The sequence below is a fragment of the Vicugna pacos genome, chromosome 11, assembly GCF_048564905.1.
Source record: "Vicugna pacos chromosome 11, VicPac4, whole genome shotgun sequence".
NCBI classification, from domain to species: domain Eukaryota; kingdom Metazoa; phylum Chordata; class Mammalia; order Artiodactyla; family Camelidae; genus Vicugna; species Vicugna pacos.
The window spans coordinates 78,884,767-78,890,804 of record NC_132997.1 but is presented as its reverse complement, the minus strand read 5'-3'; the positions used below and the strand labels follow the sequence as shown (position 1 = coordinate 78,890,804).

The 6,038-nt window shown below is 38.7% G+C and overlaps 1 long non-coding RNA gene across 2 annotated transcripts in view; it reads left to right on the top strand.

Moving 5' to 3' along the window:
- Nucleotides 1-595: 595 nt before the first annotated feature.
- LOC140699834 (uncharacterized) overlaps nucleotides 596-6,038 on the top strand; it is a 38,648-nt gene continuing 33,205 nt past the window's right edge. The window contains exons 1-2 of one of the 2 annotated variants that reach the window (XR_012078078.1): nucleotides 596-1,683; nucleotides 4,291-4,332. This is a non-coding gene — a long non-coding RNA (uncharacterized lncRNA). The remainder of the gene's footprint in view (nucleotides 1,684-4,290; nucleotides 4,333-6,038) is intronic. The other variant, XR_012078079.1, reaches the window with a different exon arrangement.

Here is a 6,038-nt window from a genome sequence, read left to right as displayed (position 1 = left end):
TCAGCAGTCAAACTGATATAACATGTCCCTGAGCCCCAGGGGTACAAAAATGGGCCTTTACCATAAATCACATTGTCAGCATGAACAATTTGCTGCAGCGCAAGGACTCAGGCATACAAAGACAGGATATTCCAAGGGCTTAAAATTTATGATTTATAGTAATATGGGAAAGCACTTATTTTTTTAAAGTAGAATATTAACTAATTATTTGGTAAACATTTCTGCAGTGAACAAGTCAAAAGAACATCCCTTGTTACACATTGTGTGGACAACAAGATTAAAATTAAAGGAGGGTGATCTACCTTCAAGGAAATCACAGCCTGTGGGTTACATATGTCTCTCAGAATCTTAACAAAGGGCAGATACTGGCAAATACTGTAAGAGTCACAAAGAACGTCACCCTTCCTTTTTTTTTCCTTCCCTCCTGGGCTTGACCCCCAAGAACCCCAAGAATGAATTTGTATCTGGTTATTTCTATTTGGCCTTTTGTTACCACCAGGCAGTAAACTAAGTAAGAATGCTGATTGACTGGTTTACAAATCTGTGCTTCCAAAACCAGTGTGACCTTGGGCTACATCAAAAGAAATAGTTTCAGATCAAGATAGTTAATACTTCTAATCTCTAATGCATCTTGTGGTCAGTTCTGGGTAGCATACCTCAAAGATACTGACAGAAGGGAAGGCAGTGGGATAGGGAACAGACAGGGAGAGACAGAACAAGAGTAAGCATCGAGCAACTGCTTCTGTCTATCTTGGAGAAGCAAAAAGCAGCGGTGAGAGGCAATGGTAGCTATCTTCAGATAACCAGAGGGTCAAAGACTTAGACGCGGCAAGAACAAACAAATGCCCTGTCTTGTTGCCTTGAGTTAGCCTTACTGCCCCCACCAGCCCCATGTATTTAGTTTAGCTGAGATAGGGTCAAATGTTTTCCAAGAGGAATTTTTGCTAGGAACATAAGCAGAAATAAAACTAAATGCCCAAATCTCCACAAATAGGACTATATGAAGTACAGATTCCAGAGCCTAACATCAATGGCTAGAGAAAGATTTGTTTGATTGGCACAGCTTTGCAGATCCCTTTGTTTTTGCTTAAGTCCTCTCTGAGCAAAGATGCCCAGAGGGCTGCTAGTCTGTGGTAGTTGTAGTTTGGCAGAACGTGTGCTTGGCCAATATCTCAGTTCCTCCCCAGATGCCATCCCAATCTTTTCTCTCTAGTATTGACCCAAGTCATTTCCTCTGACCTTGGGCTTCACTGAGCTTCCCCACTGCTTCCACTCATTGCTCTTCCCTTCTGATTGAGTCAGATACATTCTTATCCATGATGATCCCTCCTCTGGACTCCAAGTTAACACAGACCTTGCACACACTCACATAGTGACTCTCCTACAGCAGCTCTGACTTTGGATTCTTGAAAGTAATGCTACTCACGAGTTTACATGTCCTATTCAGCCTGCCCAAAGTATATACTTGGTGGTTTGATCGAGGATGAATATTCTTGAAGGATGACCAGGTCATAATTGCTTATTAGACGTGTGACTAATTTAAAAAATGTTTCCCCTTTAAAGTTTTAATAGTTGCAACCTCTGTGGTGTGTTTTATCTTGGAAAGCCCTAGCAACAGAAAATTCAACAGATACTGGTTCCTAGTGTTAACCTTTGCTGTCTTCAGTAGATCATAACCAAAGGGTAAGTACTCATTTTTGACCTTTAATATGTTGTTGTGTATGTGAGTTTGATTATTGGCCTCTCTTCAAAACTGGGCTGATGAAATCTAAAGTTAATACCTATTGAGATTAATAGTCCATACACAAATGAAACGCCATATTGATCTTCTGAAAGGTTGCCAAGTATTTACTTACATGGAATGGATATTGTGGTTTGATCTTTACCTTATTTTGATTTCCTTTTGATGGTGTCTGTGGTTTTACAGAGGTTATTATTATGATACTATATTCATTTAAGTGAGAAAAGTTTTTTGTCTTCCAGTATTTCTAAGAAAATGTTTTCTCAAGAGAAAAGCTGGTTGAATAAAACTTTAAATTAAAAGATAAAGAAGACAAAGTTTACCAGGAACAGATCTTTTTTTTCCCCAAAAAAAGACACAGGGGCAGTATGCACAGTGGTTAAGGATATGAATTGTGAAGTCAGACTGCATAGCTTTGACTTTCAGCTTTGCTATTTGCAAACTATATGATCTTGAACATGTTATGTAACTTCTCTGAGCTTTAGTTTTCTTTAACTGTAAATGGGGACAATGGTACTCAAAGACTTGTTATAAGAATTACTGACTATGTAAAGCATTCAGCACAGTGTCTGGCTTTAGCCTGTTTTCAAATTCATATATGGTCCTTATGTGGTCACTTCTTACTTTGCAGAGTTAGTTTCTAATGAATAAGTAGGTCTGTTAATATTAAAAGATTGATTTTAAACCATCTGTTTTTTTCCTTCTTTGTTACATATTTTCTCTATCCACCTCCTATTAATAACTGAGAAAAGGGTGGGGATATAGACTCTGGAGTCAGATCTGAATTCTGCTTTCACCCTACATCTAATCTTAGCTCTGGTATTTCTACTTCTCAGACTAGGTTAGTCCATGGAAAGTTTCAGTTACCAGAAAGGAGTTCCTTTTGTTAAGCTCATGTCTGGCTTAAGATAAAAAGATTATCTAGCCCTAAGGACATCAGGAAATCTATATGTCATGTATGAATCCTTATGCCAGGAAATCATGGGGGATGCAAGTTACCCCTCTCATTTATTCATACTTACGGCATAGCAGATGAACCTGAGTTAAATTTGTTTTAATAAGCACTTTTAGGGAAAAATGTTTTTTTGTCCTGTGCAATAATCAGCAGTTAACTAGACCTGCTACTGATTGTATACGAAAATTCCCACCCTTATGCTAATGATTTTGGTTACACTCTGCTGAGCATTCTATAACCCCTAGGAGCGTATGATAGAACCAGAATGAAATATCTCAGCACAGAGACCTCATCAGGGGAGAGAGTAGCCATGTGGTGACCTACAGTAATTAATCAATGAGAAAGTGAGGCTGGAGACCCTTCCAAGGTCAATCTTCATTATTCTTTGTAGCCTGAGCTTTTTCTATTTTGTTTTATTCAGAATTACTGAAGCATTGAAGAAACATAAATCTTTAAATATCTGTGGTGTGACTCACTCCATTTTATTACAGTCCTGGTGTGTGTGTGTGTATGTGTGTGTGTGTGTTTCAAGGGACTGTAAGAAAGAATTTATAAATTTTAGCAATTTCCCTCCCCTCACCTAGTAAGCTTGTGAAATAGCATAAAATGTGAGGGCAATCAAATCATCTAGGAAATTGATAGAGGAGGACAGAAGCCCTTGATCTACACAGTAACCATTCTTTTCACCCTTTAAGTGCATGCAGCAGGGGTTGGTAATGTAATAAAAACAGTCCTTTGTTTGGCTGGATTCAGGAGCACTCACCCCATTTGCAAATGGCGTACCCATGTGAGATATTTGAAAATAACAAAGACATCAGTCTAACCTGTACATGAAATTTGAACATGCAGCAAAGCCAGTAACATATATTCTATAAGGAAAAATAAAATTGCACATTGGAGCTCTATTTTAAGATCCTGCAAAGCTCCTCCCCTCCCCCTCAGTTATTTCCATTTTAAATTAGTACTGTGCTTTCAGGTATACCAACTTATTTGGCTTTAAAAAAAAATGTATTCTTATGATTTAGATGCTTTTAAGGACCTTAGAGATTTCTGATAATAATAAAAATAAAGTTAGCTGGAAATCAGTGATTGTTGCTTATAAGCAAGCAACATTTCTAGCTATTCTTTCTTTTGCTTATATCCGAGGAGATTTCTGGCTTTTTCTCCAGACTCTGTTTTGAAATCAATACTACTCTTATTAGATCTGGCTAATGTTGTCCTAATGGAATTCCTTCTAACTGGGTTGACCCAGGTGGCTGTACATAATGGTCTCAGCTGGAGCAGAAGGTATGGGAGACTTTGTAATTTTATTTTTCTGATAGTTTCATAAATTCTCTATCAATGGATTTTTTAAATTGAGGTGAGATTTATGTGACATAAGATTAATCATTTTAAAGTAAACAATTCAGTGGCATTTAGTACATTCACAATGTTGTGTAGCTACCACCTCTATCTACTTCCAAAACATTTCCATCATTCCACAATAAAATCCTATCCCCATGGCCCTTTTCTCTAGCCCTGGCAACTACCAATCTACTTTCTGTTCCAATGAACTTTAAATACATTTTTAAACCTGTTTCATGTTTTCCTTTAGAGTCATGATTGGTGGTTCTGGGCTCCCTGCTTATGTTCACAGGTAAGTTCTAGAAGTTTATCCCCAGGACTATATGTAACTTGCATTATCTCTGGAGCTAAAATTTAGACATTAGTTTCCAGACAATTGCTCAAATCTCACCCCTGTCTTTAGCCAGTCCAGTAAAATGAATTATAAGTATCCTGGACTTATTACCTCTTGAGAAATTGTCCCTTCTGTAATATTCCCTTAATTCCAGGCCCTTTGATACTGAACTACAGAATTTCTTTGCAAAATTATATTTTGAAACCCCTTTTTAAAAAATAGTTAAATACCACCCAATTCTTATAACTGTTAACAGCAGCAGAGATGACTCCTGGCTGGATAGGCCCAGAGCCCAGTACGGGGCTGCTACCACCTCACTGCAGTGCAGAAGGGCAGTAGGCTCAGGAAGTCTGCAAAATTTAGCAGTTTCCCTTTGGGATTTGATTTTGCCAAGGATTTCTGGGGCAGAGAAACCTTAAGTGAAACCTGGTGAGGAAGGGGTGAAAAAGGAGATAGAAAGATTTCTGTTCCCTCGAATGAGGGGATGCTCTTTTACGTAGAGAGGTAACACAGGAAAGAAAAGCAAGCACAGCAGAGTTAGGAGACCAACGCTCAACTCCTGGCTGTGTTCCTCGCTGTGTGGCATCAGACGAGGGTTTTAACCTTGTTCTTCCAAGGCTCTAGTGCTTCATTTGTCAAATAGGTATACAAACACTACAGCTAACAGGGGTCGTGAGGTTTAAATGAGATCATCTATGTTTACCGCCTAGTACAGTGCCTGACACGCAGTACATAGGTACTGAATAAGTCACAGCTGTTGTTAATAAGGCCCAGGATGCAGGGGATCTCGTTACCGAGTGCTTCTGAAACTCATATTGGGTATCACTCATGTGTTTTGTGGACAGGAAAGCTTCCCTTTGTTGTCCTGTTCCGTCATAACAGTTGATGTTGCTGCTTCCCTTTCCTCCTCCTCCCTGCTTTATGATTTTGAACACTGTGCTTCCCTGTTACTATAATTGTTCTGATTTAATAATTTATCAACTCCATAAAATGCTTTTAATGTCTTTCTTTTATAAATGAGCTCATGGCAATTAGTGGCGACTCACTGAAAATAGGAGACACAAATTAGTCAGAGCCAGAAATTATGTAAATTAATGAAAAGCTCTCTGGTTTTGCATAGAGAAGGATCCATTAACCATATAGTACTACTCTTAGAAGTGGCAACCAGTGTCTATATTGCAAATGTATTGATGAGATTGTTGTTTCTTAAGAGGCCCTAAAAGATACTTTGATTATAATAAATTGCTCATGGTTAGTGTGTGACTTACTCTTTTCACTAGCAGTACCATTGACTATGCAAGTGCCCTTAGGCAGACGGACTGAGAATGATGCTACTGTTTAGGATTCAGCAAGCTCCATCTTCAACCATCAGCATCAGCTGTGAATTGCATCTATCCCCTCACTTCTGGTCTCCATCCTGGATCCTGGCACAGCATTAGGCAGCCTCAACTTGATGTCCACATTCTAGATACCAGAAGTAGATAGTCCTAGAGATGTCACAAGCCCCTTGATGGGTACAATTTTGTGTGTGTACTTTTTTGGGAAAATGGTTCACAGCTTTCTCCAAGAGCTGTTTAATCCCAAAAAAGTTTAAGAATCATTATAGTAGAGGCAAATTCCATTACTGCTGCCCATGTTCTGCCTAAACATCTGGGTTCTGCAGA